This window comes from Athene cunicularia (assembly GCF_003259725.1).
Source record: "Athene cunicularia isolate RWA chromosome 2 unlocalized genomic scaffold, athCun1 chr2_part1, whole genome shotgun sequence".
NCBI lineage: Eukaryota > Metazoa > Chordata > Aves > Strigiformes > Strigidae > Athene > Athene cunicularia.
In genome coordinates this window covers 108,007,056-108,026,734 of record NW_020799095.1, presented here as the reverse complement: position 1 = coordinate 108,026,734, position 19,679 = coordinate 108,007,056, and the positions used below count along the sequence as shown (strand labels likewise).

The following is a 19,679-nucleotide window of genomic DNA, read 5'->3' as shown; positions in this document are numbered from 1 at the left end:
AGTGATTCTCTGTGCATCCATGACCTTTTAGTGTTTTGGTGTCAGGAATTGTGAACAAAAATTTAAAAATGAAATAAAAGGGATTTTATTCTTTCAGTGAAAATCTTTAAGCCTGAGATGTATGGGGAAAATGTTAGCATTCTCATTTTGATGTAATCAAAGCACTTTATGTAATCTGAGCGTTGGTGGGGAACAGTCTTCCTGAATCGTGTTTACTAGTGGGAGTTTCAGAACTGATGCGTAGGTGGGAACTAACAATAATACCCCACACATCTCACTGCTGCATTGCGTGGATGGGGCTAGGCTGGTACCAAGAGTAGCCATCAATGTTAGCCTCGCCAATTTTGACTTGCGTAGAGGACATTAGACTTGCTAGAATTTCTGTTTTAGAGGCACCAGCCATATGATTGGGCAGAAAGTGGCACTTGAATTCCTCCAGATTTGCACACACTCACCTCTCCTGCCCCCCACCCCCATGCATTTAGTATAACTTTACATATTTTTAATTTCTTAAATTGGAAGGTCTCAGTACCATTACATTCGCCCACTGGTGGCAGATAAATTATGCAGGACCTGCATGAGCTGCTGTGCATGACTGGAGTTCCAGCCACTAGTCTGGGCCATGCACTCCTCACTGAAATCAGTTTTGCACCATGGGATCCCCAAATGATTTTGTCACTGCTTGGTTAGGCTTTGAGCAATTCTTTTGTTATTTGTCCAAATGTCCTAGTGCAGTCTGTAAATCTTGGCCCAACCATCCTTTATAGTAAGTGTCAATTCATCATCCCCCGCTGTATGTGAAGCACTTGGACCTTGATGCAAACCTTCATGACATCAGTGAGCAGTGGATTAGATTTTCAGTAAGCAAGGTTAGTCAGTGTATTCACAGGTCTCATGCACAGGATTTATGTATGTTGTCATGCCTAGAGAATACAATTAAGAACATGTCTTTCCCTTTTTCATGGTGAGCAAACTGTTGCCAGTTAAAGCATCAATGTTGCAAAATGTACCAAAGACTGCTGAAATCACTGCAGTAATTCCCACAGATTTAAATGGATTTTGCCATAGGACTCTTCATTATTATAAAAGTAGTTCTTAATCTGGTAGTGTACTGCAGACCAATTGTGTATCACTGCTGGGAAGAAGCAATTGGGAAAGTTTTCACTTCAGCTGAGACTTAAAGACTATTTAATTTTTTTATTTGTTGTTTTAGTGTAGACAGTCAATAGAAGTTCATGCCTGCCTTCCTTTTGTGCAACATACTGGAGTTTAATTTTCACAAATTCACTGATTAAAAATTTGTTTTTCTCAGAGCAGAAGAGGGAAGAAGATATCAATCCCTGTCTTGACATGGTATTTTTTTCTGCTACTTTACTATACACATGGAGAATGCTTTGCTTTGAGCAATAAAATACCCTGTATATGTGATATTCTTTTGGCCCCACTTTCCTACTCTACAGTGAATACTCATAGATCAGTTTCATGGAGCCACCTCCATTCTGTCCCTATTAGATGTTCCTCAACTTTAATGTCTATTTGTGAAAATTAGCTAGCAGATGGAGTAAGCAGCTAAGTTTATAACCCAGGTAATGCTCTCATGTCTCAACTTTTGTTTATTTTTCTTATCTGAAATGCATAAATGATTTACTGCAGGGTAGGTGTCCTTGGAATATTTTCTTCATATAATGCTTTGAGCCAGCTGAGATACTGAATCAGTCAACTGCAGTCTCTTCTGGTCGGAATGTAAGATAACAATTTAAATGACAGTTTCATAATTCCCCTCTGGAAACTGAGTTTAGCTGTTGCTCCTACCAGAACAGAATAATTATTCTTGATATACTCACTGATGAAACTTAACAGAGCTTTAGAACTAGGTGGAAACAGTGAGAGGAGGTAGTTTTCTTAAGACTCTTCCTCATGTCCTCTTGACATGTTATTGCTTCAGCATCTCATACAAGTCTTCTGGAGTCTCATAGCAAAGCTGAGAACTGATGCAGGTATTTGGGTAGATATCAGCTATACTTAAAAGGTCTTAGATCTACCTGTCTAACTGGGTGTTTGACAACCATCTGTTTTACAGCTTGCACTTTCTTTAGCTCCACCTTGTTCTCTTCCTGAGTTTTCATTCTAGCAGCCATGGGGTAATATGAGTAAATTTCTTACAAATGTAGTGACATATACTGAGCCAGAATGAAAATTTGAGTATTCAACTCTTTTACCATATTGTATGTTCTTTGATTATGATGTTTTGTCAAGCTGGAGTTGGCTTTCTTGCCTCATTTTATAGTTGTGCAAAGAAAAAGTACATAAACTGTTTCACTTTTGATTTTGGTACTCTTGGTCTTGTACCAAATATTCATCCTTAGATTTTAAAAGATAAATAGCTGGGATGCCTTTTTGTCACTCTGATGGGCCATTAAAATGGTATCACTTTTCTTGTTCCCTCATTGTGATTTCTCTGTGTGTCTGCCATAAATGGCATCATCAGCCAATATGGTTTACATAAACTTTGTTATTTAATGTGATCTTTAAGATAGAAATTACTTCAAATATTTTCTCCTGCTCTGAATTCATAAAGCTATTCAGGGAGCATTAAATAGGACTTTCTGCCTGGCATGATAGGGAAACAGGCACTTTTTGTCTTTCAAAGCTGTTTGTTTACAGAACTTTCAGTCATCTCACTGTGTGTTGTTGCATGCTATTTCCAACTTTTTTTAATATCTGCATCTTTCTCCTCAACAGTAACTTAAGTCGATATACATGGGAAAAGAACCTGTAAAATTCTAAAAAGATCAAATATTATATCAGGGAAAATTAGACTTCTTGTTACATTGAAAACAGACCTAAACACATTCAAACACAGAAATGCACAGTAGGTCATCCAAAGTACTATAGTGACATGATTTGGAGCAATAGGAAGGAAATTTGATGCAGCTTCTAAAATTAATTTCATTTGAAACCATGAGCACTATAAAAAGCATTTATCATACTGATAATATCTATTGCAATTGCATTATGCTGTGGGGTTTGCTTTTTGGTAGGGTTTTTTTTTTTTTTTGAGGTAATGGAAAAGAATTTATGCATTTAGAAAACATGTTCCAGTAGAACTATTTCTGCTTCTGGATAGGAAATAAACAGGTGGGAAATGTGCACTAGTGTATTTACTGGTAAACCTTAAAATTAATCAATATCCCATAATATCATAAATATCAGCACTGAAGCAGAAATTACTTCCATAAAGCTAATTTAGATTAGGTTGTCTTTTTTAACTAAAGGTAGTATTTGATTTCTTCAATGCTTGAACAATAAACACTTGGATTTCCGAGATTTTTAAAATCAGCTGAAAAAGCCAGACTGAATAGTGTGGCATAGAGATGCCGCCTTTTGACCAAAATTATCAACACTAAAAGAATAAAGCAATAAATACACTGGTCATTTTAAATTTTGTTTTATTTTTGTGTCTGACAAGCCCAACTTTATGCTAGCCTGCCCCATTTGGACAGATTATGCACAAAGACACAAGGTTGTAGAGTAAAAATTCACATGAATAAACAGAAATCAATTAGCTTCCTTAATAGCGTGAAAGGTAAGTATTAGAAGTAACAGATACAGAAAGGAAATAAATTCAGGGAGTTTAACAGTGTATAACAGAAATAGCACTGAGCTTGGAAAACATAGATTTGGAAATGAGCTCTCAGAGTGTGAATAGGTTTTACGTTACTGAACATTTTCATTTGTCCAGATTTCCATGGTGCTAAACGCAACCTTTTTGTGACAGTACCCGGATCATATTTAATTTAAATATTTTAAGTGCCTGTGCCTTGAATTTCCTGTTGGGGAATGTAGAGTTTAATGCTCACACTTAGGTAGATAAAAATGATCTGACCTTCAAAGCAATGCAATATAGCAAATGTGAATCTTGAAGTGTTGCAGCTGGTATCCAGGGAATTGCAAATGAAAAAATCAGAGGTCTTCACTTGTCATGTCAGTAGAAACTGCCCTGAAGAACTGGGTTTTTATGCAGAAGCATAATAATGCAATGTAGAAATGCAGTGTACTGAGGAAGAGTCAGGAGCTCAAACCTGTTAAGAGTCAAAACTATTAGTGTGAAAGAGTCACTAAGCTTGTGACTAGGACATGTGTATGTTGTTTAGAAAAGGGTCAGGGTGTGGAAGCTTGAGCACTGAAATGCCCAGATATTCACTCAGTTTGTTAGCTCCAAGGGCTGTGCTGGGCCATTTCAGGTTGCTTGCTCCTGTGCAAATCTGTTGTAAAGGAAGGTATCCCTCAGCAATGGGGATGAAAATATAATCCCTCTGGGTTTCCTAAAGACTTTCAGCAAGGCCCCCCCCTAAAGGGGTATCTCAGTGTCTGAAAAATCAGAAACGGAGAATATGAATAAATATTTAGTTCTCTTGGTGGAGAGACGTCACCAGTGGGGTCTAAATAGATGTGCAGTAGGGCTCTTACTGTTCAAAATATTAATAAATAGTTCGGACAAAGGCTGAAGAGTAAGGTGGCAATGTTGTTGATGAGACTAAGTTACTCAGGATCGCAAAACCTGATTTTGTAAAGAGCTATAGAAGAATCTCATGGTACTGGGTGATAACATGACATAAGAAACTCAGCTGTGGTGAATGTAAAGTAAAAATAATAAAGAAATGCGATCCTCAATTTATATACAATCTGCAAGGGCTGTGAATGGCTGTTACCACCTCGGAATAAAACTGGGGGGGGGTGTGTGAGGATAGTAAATAGATCTATGAAAGCATCAGCTCAGAGCTTAGTAACGGTTTACAGACTGAGCATTGAGAATTTTTTGAAGTAGCACTGAAGAGAGGTGTTAAACAGGATTTGTACATAGATGTTAGACCAGCTAGTCCAATTGGAAAAAAATAGTGTTATGGATTGGTAGAAGTAGTGCTAAAGATATGGATTTAACAGGATTTGTAGATAGATGTTAAATCAGCTAGTGCAGTTGGAAAAAGTAGACAAGCTTTTTGGCGCACAAACCTTGATGAGGTTGCAGATTGAAGGACACTTCAGAGCTTAATATAGAGCTTAATAGTGGATCCACCAGGAAAGAAATAGACAGCAAAACACTGAACAGTAGCATCCCCTTTTTCACCACCGTCAAAGACAGTATTTTAGGCTAAATTGACTTTCTCTGACCTAGCATAGCAGTTCTTATATTCCTGTCACATTCCTGTGCAAATTTATGTACCTACAGTGCCATTCTGCCCTCCCTTTTCCAAAAAGTATACAAAATTGTATGTTTGAAGAATTGCATGTATGAGAGAAGAAACTGTATTGACTATGACTCTTTAACCTGGAAAAAGGATGATTTAAGAGGACATGACTGACATTTCTAAAGTCATGAGTAGCATGGAGAAGATTAAGAAAGACAAATTATTTGTTGTCTCTCATAATATGAAATGTATGGGCCGTCAGATGGAATTAACAGAGGGCATGACCAGAAAAGGTAAAAGAATATACTTTATTGTGCATCACAAAAGGATGTTGTAGATACCCAATTCTTATTATAAGTTAAAAAAAGAGAGGAAAATTAGCAGAGGGAAAATCCTTGAAGAGCTTTAGAAGGCAAGAATAAGCTGTTCATTGCCTTTTTGCATTTTTCAGACCCAGGTCTGATCCCCAGATCATAACACACCATATCTATGCAGTTCCCATTGAGGGTCCTCTTGGGAACACGACAACCAAGTCCCTCCAAGGACTTGGACAACGCAATGCCATGTCATTGTTGTGCTTTTACAGCCACTGCTGTGGAGGATTGTGGTATATCCGTATCAACTGGTTAAGCTGGGGTTGCACTGGAGACGAGACAGGATAAATGTTATGCAGTGTGGACAAAGCTAGTCCTGTCCTGAGCAGCATGGACACAAGTTCGTCTGCTCTAGTTGATCCAAAGGCCAGAACCTACTTTCCTAGTGTGGTCCACAAAGCTGACATTGTAGCCAAGATATATAAGGTAAGGTTTAGGAAACATGTGACCTAAAAGTAGCTGGATGGGAAACATCTGAAGTAAAAGTAGCTGAGTGGTGGGAGGGTAAGCCAGGGTAACGTGCTGACTCTTGTCAGTCACACCCCTAGCTGTTGCCTGGTATCAGGGTCAAGAGAGTAGATCTTTCAGGAGAGTAGTAAGGGCTTATTACTAGAAATAACATGTACCTCAAAGTCATTGTTATTTTCTATATATCCTCTTTTTGAGTAAGAATGTCTATCAGACATAAGTATGGTGTAATCTTTTATTGTTAGTCTCACTCACCCTAGACCGACGTGCCACGAAGTAGCCGGTGTAACTCACAGAATCAAAGAATATTTGATTTTGGAAGGGATCTCTGGAGATTTCTCAGTCCAATCCTGTTGCCTGTTTAAGAAAGTTATGAAGTTAAGTTCTTAGAAGATGTGTAGGCAACAGATATTTGAAGGAGCATTTTTATCTTTGCCATGCCTCTCCACCACTCCCAGTCTGATAAACTAATCTTACAGATCTAGAAGAAAGAACACTTTACTGAGAACATCTGCTTTTATGATTTCAGTGTAGAAATAATTTCTTTTAATGTTGTTTAATGTCGCCCGTGTTTCACAATGGGGTACCTTATCTCTTCAATGAGTACTTCTACATTTGGCACTACGTTCCCAAAATGCAAAACATTTGCTTAAGAACACAAAAATATATTGCAATTTTACAAGTACAGGCTGTTTTTATTTTTCTGTATAAATTACTTTGACTATTAGAATGAAATCACAGCAACTTTTATCCTTTTGCATATTAAAAAAATCTTATCTCCTGAAATGTGTCATTAATTACAAAATCATGTGATTCAAAATTCCTGAACACTGATTCTGCTAATACCTACTCCTAATTGTAAACCTTGAGTAAATTCAGTGAATTGAGAGGAACCACAGGTAGAGAAAATCAGTACTAAGAGGTACCAGAAATAATTCCTGATTGCCTGTATGATCCACTGGATAAAATTGCAGGAGGAAAATTCTTACTTATATGACACATTTTCAAAAATAAACTAAGATTGTGTTTAACCATAGAATCATAGAATGGTTTGGGTTGGAAGGCACTTGATCTTTAAGGTCTAGTTCCAACCCCCCTGCCGTGGGCAGGGACATCTTCCACTAGACCAAGTTGCTCAAAGCCCCATCAAACCTGGCCTTGAACACTTCCAGGGATGGGGCATCCACAGCCTCTATGGGCAACCTGTTCCAGTGCCTCACCACCCTCACAGTAAAGAATTCCTTCCTTACATCTAATCTAAATATTCCCTCTTTCAGTTTAAAACTGTTACCTATCACTACACTCCCTGATAAAGAGTCCCTCCCCATCTTTCCTGTAGTTTCCCTTTAAGTACTGGAAGGCCACTATAAGGTCTCCCCAGAGCCTTCTCTTCTCTAGACTGAACAACCCCAACTCTCTCAGCCTTGTCCTCATATGGGAGGTGCTCCAGCCCCCGATCATCTTCATGGCCTCCTCTGGCCCATGTCTTTCTTATGTTGGGGGCCCCACAGGTGGACACAGTACTCCAGGTGGGGTCTCATGAGAGCAGAGTAGAGGGGGAGAATCCCCTCCCTCGACCTGCTGGCCGCACTTCTCTTGATGCAGCCCAGGATGCAGGTGGCTTTCTGGGCTGTGAGTGCACATTGCTGGGTCATAGTCAGTTTTTGATCCTCCAATACCCCCAAGTCCTTCTCTGCAGGGCTGCTCTCAATCCACTCATCACTCAGCCTGTATCTGTGCTTAGGATTGCCCTGACCCATGTGCAGGACTTGCTGAACTTCATGAGGTTTGCACAGGCCCACCTCCCAAGCCTGTCCAGGTCCCTCTGGATGACATCCTTTCCCTCCAGATTGTCGACCGTACCACACAGCTTGTTGTCATCAGCAAACTTGCTGAGGGTGCACTCAATCCCACTGCCCATGGTAAGAACAGTTTTGTTACACTCTGAAATGCAAAAGCAAAAATTTTCATTTACATATTTAGGTGTATTCTGATTATTAGCACTGTGCCATTAGTTCTGTGCTTAGAATATGAAAACTGAGTATTTGCTGTCAGAAGGTAGTGGTACAGCTTGCGCTGCATTGATTTATCACTGCACTAGCACTGAAGGTCACTCAGTGTTTTGTATAAGGAATTCATCTGACAAAAGCAGGATCTGAGTTACCAAGCTATATTTAAAAAGATAAAGGAAAGGATAGGGAATTAGGAGTTTTAAAACCCGAAATCACAGGTTTGATCCTGTAAAGCACTGGGCACTGTTGCTCTATTTCAGCAAGACTTACATGTGCTTAAACCTTTTGTTCAGGGCTCAGCATTTAACGCTGTTTAATCTCAAATGAATAGTTCTTAAAAAGAAGATTGATATTTCCTTTCATCCGCAGATTTCAAAGGACTCTGTGAACAGCTATATACAGAAACTATATAATAAAAATGAGAATTCAATGGTGATTTCACAGTTAAGAAAAAGACATGAAATCAAACCAGAAACTTTCCCTTTCTCATGTCAAATTTTCATGTTGGACCTATATATAGTTTTATTTTCCTGTCTTTTTTCCTGTTTATTTTCAACATGAAATCCTTAGACTCCTTTTTTATGGCCAAAGCTGTGAATTCATGCAGAAACATAGGACAGGATGTGTATTCTGAGCTTCTACATCTTGTCTTTAAACTGTGGGTGTCCTGTTGAGAGAAAAAAGTGACTGTTGTGTATTCACCTCTCATCTCCCTACCAAGCAAGAGGGTAGACAAAGGGCAAAATTAATACCCTAACCTCGATAAAGGTAGTTTCTACCTTCAAAAAAGGTAGAGCAGACCTATGAGAGCAGTGGGAGCATCTTGTTTCTGCTAAAGACAGAGCTGGTTACTCTATCTGAGTCCTCAAAGTGTGCTTCTTGTATGTTACACATGTGTGTTGTTCCTTAGAGTAGATTGCTTAAATACATGTCATCACCTTTCATTTTATCTTATTCCTTCTTTTGGCAAGCTCCACTTGCGTTCCCTAAAACAGTTGGCCTTTTGCTGGGTGTACCCAGGGATATATGTATGCCATAATGATACCTGTGAGCTCGTGGACATTCCAGGAGATCTCTGAACTTTGCACATTTAAAGTGCTTGTTTCTCTGTGTGTGTGTGAGGGTGTGTTCCTGTTGAGGGAATGATTTAGGTCTTCGTCTGAAATAAAACCCCAAAAGTTTCAGCCAGCAATGGTAAGAAGATGGTTAGGGTTAATTTGGACGCATTTTAGTAGCTGGGTGCTACTTGTTTAGGGTGCTGTCAGGGGAATCCATTACCTATCCAACTAAAGGAACAGAGTACTTAGTCTTTGGTTGAAAGACTGTATTTTCAGAAACACGAGGTTCAGTATTGCTAAGTGGAAGTTATGCACATGAGCGTTAAGAAATGAATGTTTGCATTCTAAGGGCGATATTTACTGATTTCTACAGTCATAGTTTGTGAAACAAAAAAGAAGCAGAACTTCACTTTCATTAGCCATAATAGTAGTTTAGCTATTTTCACAGCATTAATTTTGCTGTTAACTGTTCTTTTCACATTGTGAGGAGACAGCATATGACAGGAAAAATCTGTAACATCATTCAACATCTGATTATATGCCCTTTTTCCTCAAAACCAATTTGCATGCCTACAAATATCAGTGTTTCCCAGTGGAATTGAAGGTGTAAAATATTGTTTCTCGAGCTGAAAATTATTTAGCCAAAGATTTTTCAGTATTTGGGAATTCTGGCTGGCTGATTTCAAAAGCAAAACCATATGTCGCTTACATGATTTGGCATTTCTCCAGTTGCATAGAACATGAGTGGAAAAGTGGAAGAAAAAAGAAAAACCTAACACTAATTAGATGATAATAAATACAGGTGTTATACTATGTGGTGTAATTCATCTTCATAGCAAGCTGTGGGATGAGTCAGAGCCAGCAGATTCTGAGGGATACTGTTTTGTGCATGTGTATACCTGGTACATGCTAAGATCCAAATTAAGGTAAAACTGAAAGGATTGTGTAACACTGAGATGCTTTTCAAGGTTACAGAACTGCAATATTGCCTAGCCACAGAAAAGAAATTGTATGCTTTTTGTTTCGTTGGGTTTTGTCTGGGGGCTTCTCACTGTAAATGAAATTTGTGTAAGTGAAGCCACTGTAAGTGGAATTACCAGGAAAAAAATCAGTGATCTGATTATAATTTGGAGATCCTAACCCAGGCTTTCCCATGTCCCTGTCCCCCCCAGACTTCCCAACAATTTCCTTAGCCATTCAAGGCAGCAGGGTGGGGTCCCTGAGAAGGCACCTTCCCTCTCCAACGAAAGCCTTATTACCAGCCTTATGTGGTTTGCTGAGACTAAGTTAGTTGGGACTAACCTGCCAACTATCCTGTGTAACGTGCTTACAGGGAAAGCTGTTATACTTCTGCCCATTTTTTTTTGCACCCCCCCCCAACCCGCAGGAGTTCTGATTAAATGCAGCCTCTGGGGTCTTTCTCTTTCATGTGTCAGAGATCGTCATGGAGGTTCTTTTCTTTTAAAATTTCCAGAGAGAGAAGTGGATTCAGAAGGTGTAGACTCATTTGCAGCGTTTTTAGTACTCAGGTACTGAGCAGACTGGTATATCTTACCTGCTGATGGGGTGCTGTGTGTTACATGCTTGAGAAGGAAGGCACAAAGGAGGAAGGAATCTGTTCTGTGTAAACAAACAGTTAAAAACATGACTAGAGACTGGCCTTACCTTCTCAGCTGCTGCTTCTTTAATGTGAAGGCTCACTGAGACACACTTGTGTCTGAAATAACAGGAGAAGACACAGTCATGCTCCAGCCTCCAGGAATTTACCACAATAATATGTTGTGTGGTTTTGTAAGGAAATTGAAATACAAAGAAAAACCCTTTGCATGAAAATTTGTTTGAACAATTAAAAACGTGTTAAATTATTGAAATGCAGGAACTATAAAAAGCTTTCTATTATTCTCATTGAGAAAAAAATTAAGCATAGGATCCAGACATTATTCTGGGGCCATAAATAGCTGATATTTACAGTATGAATTACTCAGTTTTCTTTTGCCTGATGAACAGGGCTCCCAAAGCTTATTGTGGCTGTTTTGTCGTTTATATAAGACACGTGGCCACTGTGATTTGCTTTTCTGGGTATCCCCTCCCCCATCAGCAGAAACCTTTGAGCTTGAAACACAGATGTTATACTGTGCTCTTTGTGTGCATGTATGTGTATGAGTGTAAAATCATTAAAGAAAAACCGTGTGACTAATATGCTGGAAAACCAAAGCTGAAGCGCAGGACTCGGCTTGTGACTTTATTTCTTTTTCTTTATTACAGTGAGATGTTAGCGTGGACTAAGTGTAGGACTAATGTGTATGAACAAGTAGTTGTTTAAGAGCAGCCACGCTGCTTATAACATCAGCAATTTAATGTAAGCAGGAATGGCAGTTTCATTAAATAATGCTATGATCTCTCAACCATATTCTTAACTAGTAATCTCCCTGTAGCAAAATACATAGCTAATCAACCTCCTAGCCTGTCAGTAAACTTGCAGGGGAATTAAATCCTGGAGGAAGAAGCCCATAGCCCCGGAGGAAGGCTGAGTGCATGTTTCACTGTCGTCTTTTCAGCTCATCTCAGTGGTCCCACTGCTAGAATGTGCTCTGTTGTCATGGCAACCCCATCTCCTGCTTCCTACAGGAAAGATTAGCTCGTACTGTGCACTGGAGAGAATTTAGGGGAAGTCAAGCTAATCCCTGGGTGCACTGCGAGAGAAAGGTTGGACCTCGCCTGAGGGATGCTGTATCTGCAATGATAGAATTGGCCTGCCACAGACACTGGTATTTAAGTTGAAGAGCAGAATTCACAGTAAGTGTCAGATCCTCCAGAGAGGAATATTGAATGAGGTTTTCTAAGTCTTGGTGAAGACTGTCCCATGCCAACAGTGGAATAACAGCAGGAGGCTGTGCGTGGAATACCAATATGTTTCACCCGTTCAGGTGGTATTTCAAATATAGATTCAAAGCCTCAGTTCCCTGGAAACTAGGTGATAAAATTTTAAAACATCTTCGTGAGATGCGCACCTAGAAACCTGAAGCATGTCTCATTCGGTGCATAAAGCTGAACAAGTGACGATGAGCATGCCTTACAAATTGTGTATGCACTTTGCGGTGTGCTTAAGAATTCCTGTGTGCTGAAAAATAAGCGGGAAAGCGTGAGGAAACCGATCTGTGTGTGCTGCAAACTCAACTGCAAAAGTGCTGAACTATCAAATTAAGCATGAAAATTTACAACTCCTGATTCAACCTTGTTTTTTCTTCATATTAAAACCCAAACAGGGAAAACATGAGCTTTTTAAAGGTATAGTCATAATACAAGCTTTTCTTTGAAGAAAACTCATTTAAATGTAGCTAAATTAAGGTGGTATGTGACATGATGCAGAGTGTAAAATGTGTGTTTGTTTTCTTGCTAGTAGAGTTAAACAGAGGGTATTCTAGCTATTCCATTTCTGGTTATTTTAATGCTCTGGCTTTCTTTGATATGGTCCTGTATTTCACTTTAATAGATGCTGAAGACTCCCAGCTTTAAACTAGACTGTTTGCAGTAAGATTTTAACTGTCTGCTTTTTATTGCTGTCAGCTTTTCCTAAACTTATTTTTTTCAGCAGTTTATATGTTCAGCCTATGTATTTTTACAATTTTAGTATGCATGCTTTTCGTTGTTTTTAATCAAAAAATAACTTTATCATTATTTAATTGTTATTTAATATATAAATATAACTTAGATTTATTATGCATATGTGTTTTACATGTATAAAATGTATGTGTGCTTGTGTGTTTCTGCAGTACACACATACATATACATATGCATATGCAGACAAATGAGGTCTTTGTTTTAATGAGGCCCATTAGTGATTCATGATAACATAACACAGCAGAAGTAAAAGACCTGTTTTCACCTTGAAGGATAGATATTTTTCTCGTATCTAAAATGTTTATTGTTGGGAAAACCTAATAAACACACTCAGTCTGCTTAAAGAAACAGCATACATTGTATTTCTGTGTGTGTCTGTAGAGTAAAAAGGGAAAGCATCTTGACTGATATGATGAAAGAGCACTATGTTGCCTTTTCAGAGACCTGGGTCCATGGAATAGATAGTGAAAGGACAGTTGTTTCTTTCTCCTCTCTCCCAGGGCAGCTCAGAAAGTGTCACACGTAAGCTCCAGATTGGTTAGTATAAGAGCAGTCTTCCCTGAAAACTTCCCTTTTTTGTCTGGTTTACCAAATAGTAAGAGCATTGATAATCAAAGACAATGTCTTCTTTGTGGTTAAAAAAATCAGTAGCCAGTGTACACCTATTATATGGAGGACTATAGAAATAAACACAAAAGATATGGAAGTTTTAATCCATTATTTAGTCTGGCCCTTGACTCTGTGGTTGATGTATGGGTGATAAGGAATCCACACAGTGCCAAGCGAAGTGGAGATCAGGCTAAGAGAAAATTCATCAAATAAATGTTTTTCATTAGAAAGAGCGGTAGGAAATTATTGTCTGCTATCAATCAAATTAAATTACTGATTAAAAAGTCCCTTCTGTGATAAAATAACACAAGGTTAACATTTGTCATTGTATATTTTCATGACCTTTGTGTTTTAGAGTGACACCTTTTAACATAGCTGTTTACACCTTTTAAACAATTTTAGATGGTTAACTGCACAAATTTTCTGCCTTGTGTGTCCTTTTATTAAATTAATTAAGCAAGAAGTTGGATTTTTTTTTTTAATTTCAAGGTCATTATTTGTTTTCCTTTTTTTCTCCAGCATTTAATTTGTGTAAGGAATAATGTTGGCTGGTCAAACATTGTCTCAGCTTTTTTTTTTGTTTTCTGCAGAATGTGTGATTTTAGGAAGTTGGTTCAAGTTCTATTAGGAGTGAGTTTTCACAAACAGACTTGAATTCCTTATCTGCACTTCCAGACAACTTTAAGCAGCAACTGTAAACAGGACTAACTGCATGTGAGGAAGTGCAGTGTGGTTCAAAGCATGCACCCAAACCCATAACCTGTGTTGCATTCTCTTCTGAGAAAAGGATGTGAACACTCCTTGTAGCAGTGGGACTGTATTTACGCATGAGCAGGTACAATTGGTAGAGACTGCTCATGCTCAGGAATCCAGGCCTCTAAACTTGAGGGAGTTTCTGTATAAACTCTGTTTTGATGAAATAAAATTAATGTCCTTGTGTTACCAGCAACTAAAAATCATATGTGACTCTGCAGTATACAAAAAAAGTCAGAGTTCCTAAACTCTTTAAAATAATAGATGTGGCATGTTCCGCCAGAGTTTCGCTATGGCACTCTCCTGTTGTGAGAACTGCTGGCTTCCCCACAGCAGTGGGTCCCTCCTCTGCCCAGGCTTTTCTCCATTCCACTCCTGCCCGGCATCCCCACTCCCTACAGGTACTGCCCTCTTCCTGAACTGCCTTCTCCCTGTGCCACTGTGTCCTAGTGTTCAGGCTGCCTGCTGGCTAGATGTTGAACTGTCTAACATAATGCTCTTTGATGTGTCTTTTCCATACATAAAAGTTAATAGAATGATTCAGTGTATATATACTGATTCACCAGATCAAGTTTTTGAATTATGACACTAATCAGAACAATATTACTAACAGTGTGTTGCTCTCTTTCCTAGAAACATTTCTCACTATTGCAAAAATAACCCCCAAAACTTGCACAGCACAGCTTCTGCCTACAACCTCCATTTGGAATTCATGACTAACAATTTGTCCCTCTTTCACTGAGAAACTAATTCAGGGAAAAATAGGTAAGATGTTCAGCACTTCCCGGGTGGTACGCTGTACCTCACAGAACCTGGCTGTCTTTTAACATCCACAAATCTGATAAAATCACAGACTCTTTTCTGTCCCAGCAGGGATCTTGCTGCTAGTATTCTCATTAAATCAATAACAGAAATCACAAATTTATACTATATACAAACTTTACACACAATGTATTTATCTCTCCGTATCAGAAATTTATCTTTCACATTTTAATAAGAAAGCAATAATAGTGATGATATTGTTTCTTAGTCGTAAGACATTTTGCTTCCTGAAGCATTTCTGCCTCTTTGATTCCTTTAAAATGTAAGTATATACATCATGTTTCCAAAGAGACTATAAACGGTCAATTTGAAGGTAGCAGAAGTTGCCATCAATGAAAGAAGTGTACCTTCAGTTGAATCAGGAAGTTTAAATCTATTGAGATTTTGTTTGCCTTTAAACATAAGCTCAAATATTTTGATGAATATTTGTATTTTTCTTTTGTTTAAACAAATCTGCAAGGATTTAAAAAATATCTTTTGAGTTGACAGTTTGCCCTAATTTGAAACAGTAATAGCCAGACACTTGGGAATATTTTGTTTATTTTAAACCTCCTTTATCTTCTGTTTCTCCTCAAAAGTAAAATTCTTAAGCCACTAATTGTATGTAAATTGCATGAATTTAATGGACTAAATTCTTTCCCAGGCTGCACACGCTGGCTTCTGTTGACTCTAGTGAGATTAAGATGATATGTGTCCAAAAGGCAGATTGCAGCCCTGTGTATGATGTTCTTCTGGCCAACTTTGTAGCACTTAATTTAAAAGTGCTTTCTCAGTGCTGTTCTGCTACCTTTGTGACTTTCTGTGTAAGAAGTTCTTTTTATTAGTTGAAGAGCTAAACAAACCAGCAGTGTTAATTTTTTAGCAGGGCCAAATACAAAGGGAGAGAAACATAGATTTCCTGGGGAAATTCTCTGTTTCTAGTGGTAGTTGAGATACTGTGTGCTGCCTGGCTGACAGCCCTAGTACTAAAAGGAGAGGAATTGTTCTTGTTGCAGCTCCATTATTCTAGTTTTGTATGCTGTTAACCATAACAAACTGAAAGTTTTAGTCTTCTCCAGAGGTCATTTGTGAGGCCATGACAGCAGGTGGCTGCAAGGAGCATGAGAGGCATCCGTGCATCCTCAAGGGCAATGTTGAGTTTTAGATTCTGAATATCAAAATAGCAAATGTTAATAATATTAGTAATATCAAAATTGCAATTGCAGTAGAAAGTTATAAACAGGAACTCAGGGTTTCTGTCATTCTCTTGTCAGAATAGTCCACTTGGAGTTTTACAGGAGATAGGAGAATGAATGTGAGCTCAAGATCTGAGTGATGAATCTTTTCACATGTAGTGAATTTTAATTTCTCATTGCAAATTTATTCTTGACAATAGATTAGTTCTTGTATCCTGGTGTGGACCCCTTTAGTGGTCTGTCTCTAGGTGGATAATCAGTCATTTTGAGTTTGTCATTTCTCTAGTCATTATGGTTTGAAATTGTTTTCTGAAACATGCTGAGGAGAAGACTACTGCATGTGTGGATTGATGGCAACAACAGCAGCAATCCTGATTGCATCTGTGATTTGTGAATGCTTTCAGCCAGCAGCAAACCAAACGGGATCTGATCAAAACTATGTTTTGGATATTCAAGTCCTATGGCAAGAGTGCCGTGATATTCACTAATGTCCTTCCATTCTGCTCTTTGCCACTACATAAACTACTGAATATTGTTTTTAATGGCTCATATTGTGGTTACCACATGATGTAGAAATTGCATTAATGGTACCAGTCTTTTTGTGATAACCAAACCAGTGTTTGTGACAACACAAATGTGCTGTCAGCGTAAGTCCTCTTCTGATACAAAAGTTCAGCCTCTACTCCCTGTATTTTATCTTAATTTTCTGCAGCAGCAGCTGTGGTGTTGAGTTTGGTAGGGACATGTAGTGTAGGAAACTCCGGGAACTGCAGTTTTCAGTGCTGAAGTTAAAAAAGAAATGCATTTTAGGAAAACAGACTGCTTGAGAATCGTGTTATATCTGCCTAAAACAGACTTCACATCAGTGATTTTCACCACATTTGTTAAGTGGTTTTTGCCATTTCTTGGAGATATTTTAAACTAGAGTTGTCTCAGGTGTTCTTCAACAGAAGAAGATAATCTTGAAACTACAGCAGTTCCGACAAAATTTCAATCTTCAAAGGCTTGTTAAGTTCAACCGAAAAGATTTTGAACCAAAAGTCTAAAAGACTCATAGAACATTTTTCCTAGGGTTGAGAGATGCATGTTCATACCTCTGATCTGGATCAAGTAGTGCAGTGACATGAATTTAGATATTTTCTGCATCATTGGTAACTGCTCCATCTTAATCTAGATGTTTTGTTTCTCTTCTTTGCTCTGCTGATAATGTGTACACAACACAGGAGAGAGGCACTGACTCTGTATCCTACTGTTCCGGGTTTTCAGCTAACATTGGGGAAATAGGATTAGGAACTTGAAAAGCTATATTTATCTGTTTGTGTAAAGGGTGGTGCCAAGAATATATTTGAAATATTACAAACTTCTCCAAAGAGGAAGGTGATATCCATAGACTGCCTTCTAAATGGTTCTCTATTGGAGCTGCTATATTTGACACAGGGTAATAAAGAGATGGCCTTTCTTTGAGAAAGACTGGCCTTTGAGTCTTCCAAAATGTTTTTGTTCATGTGTTGGAGAATTGAAGATGGTAACCATTTCTTTGCTTAGACAGCTGAAATTCCTTTAAGTATCTGAACTGACATATATAGTATGATCGGTCAGTTTGTGTCAACATTTTTCTGTATTTTGGAGCCTGTCACACTCATTTAATCAGGGGTAGTAAAATTATGCTTACCCCAGATTTGTTTTGTAATTTTTGGACCAATTCAATATCTAGCTCTGAATTTTCCTTTGATTCCGGTATGAAGAATAAGGAACAGTCTCCAAAGCTGTTGTATGTGGAGAACCTCTAGGTGCCATCAGCAACAAACTTTCCCACCCCAGTTTGTGTTTGAAGTGAAATTAATAGACTTGATCGCAGTGTGTTTACCATTTCCAGCTTTCCCTTAGGTTATTTTTTTGTTGTTGTTGCATTGGTTGTATTATTTCTTTTGATGGCAGTTATTTGCAACTGCGAAAAAGGAAAAATCTGCTGGTGTTCTGTGAAAGAGGACACACTAGGCATTTCATGCTGTTGAATGTTGGTATTATTGTTTGATTTTACACTGGATATAAAAGATAACAGCCCAGCAAGATTCTAATAGTTATTATAAATAACATTCTATTCATGACCGAGATTGATACCATGTGTTTCCTTTTGCACACGCATAAATTTTCCAATAGTAACAACTTTCCACCCAAAAGTAATAAGCTTATTCTATTCTCGAATTCATCTTCAGATCTATGTTCTGCTTCTAAAAAATTTAAGCTAGCTTCTGGAAAACACAGTTCCTTCAGAACTGGTACATAATTGTTAGTTAGGAAGGAAGTTAATCAGTTTATGAAGGTGGTGATAAGAATTGCAAAGCAGTGACCTGGGATTTGCAAGAACTTCACAGGATTCTGTTGTTTTGATGGACGTTTACAGTTTATTTAAGCAGGAGAAATACTATAAGCAAGCATTGCTCATTCTCTTCTTTTTTTTTTTTTTTTTGCAAACACTCTATGTTTTCTAACTTCTCTGGAAGCTTGGGAGTAGGTTTCCCATACAGCTGTTTGTCGTACAGCTGTTTCTATTTCTAATGTGCATTTCAATTAGATTAAAGTAGCTATACAATGATGATCCCTTCAAAATATAAAGTGTATCATGGACCAAATAATCTCATTTACAGATTTTAAAGGGAAAACAAATTTTATAGCAGATTTTGCAGTATCATTGTCCTTTACTTTGTTATTCAAAATAACACCAGCCACTTCTGTAAGTGCTCTTGCTCTAGGTTCCCCCTTCCTCCCCTAGCTAGCTCTGCAACAGAGAACATCATCTGTGGGCAGAATGCTGTGTTTACTGGGAGCAGCCTGCTGGTTTCCACACACAAATTTGTTGGGACAGCTCAGCAAATGGTCATTTTTCACAATTTTATACTGCCCTTCATTCTCAGCCAATCTCATATGATAAGGAGGCCAAGCAGGTACTATGGTTGGACTCTTTGGTATGGTTTTATTCTTTCCCTTTCTGGTCCTCTGACCTTTAACAACAATCGGTACATAAATAGTTGTGGGAATTTTATTGAGAATAGAACTGATTCACTGTGATTAGAACATTGTTAAATTTTGTTAGAAATGATACCTCAATACTGTAAAGCACAGGAGAAGCACGTGCTGCAAATACTCTGTGTGCACTGTCCCATTGCAGGATCCTGCTGGGCTACCTGTAGCCTTTAGTGAATTAGAAATATGGACCAGTTATTTTACTTCTTAAGAAATCTTTCCAGTCCGCAAAGAACTGCAAAACAGTTCATCGATTCTCTCTGAAGGGTGATATTCTGTTCTACTTTCTGGCCTTGTTGAGTAATCTGGTTTTGAGAATAGCTCTCAGTGATGTTTCAGCAAGGGCAAACTGACTGCCTTTAATGAGAAGAAAAATTTTGTAAGTTACATAATAGTATGATGTCCAAGAACCTGTAGTTCTGTTTTTGCTGGCATTAGCTTCTCAGAAGGGAACTGTAAAATGATAGTCCTCATGCGTAAGTTTTCAAGCACAAAGTTTTAAAGTTTTCCCATCTTTCATTTACACTTTTGTTTAATGTACCCTCTCATACTTGCTCTGTTCCCCCCCCCCCCC

At 38.3% G+C, this 19,679-nt stretch overlaps 1 protein-coding gene across 3 annotated transcripts in view; it reads left to right on the top strand.

Moving 5' to 3' along the window:
* The window catches only part of NOL4 (nucleolar protein 4), a 179,326-nt gene that overhangs the window by 61,860 nt on the left and 97,787 nt on the right, over positions 1 to 19,679 (top strand). Inside the window, exon 1 of one of the 3 annotated variants that reach the window (XM_026842378.1) lies at positions 11,878 to 11,897. The exons of the other annotated variants lie outside the window; for them this stretch is intronic. The gene's annotated coding sequence lies outside the window, so the exon portion shown is untranslated. Of the gene's footprint in view, positions 1 to 11,877; positions 11,898 to 19,679 lie in introns of those variants that run through there. 3 annotated transcript variants of the gene reach the window in all.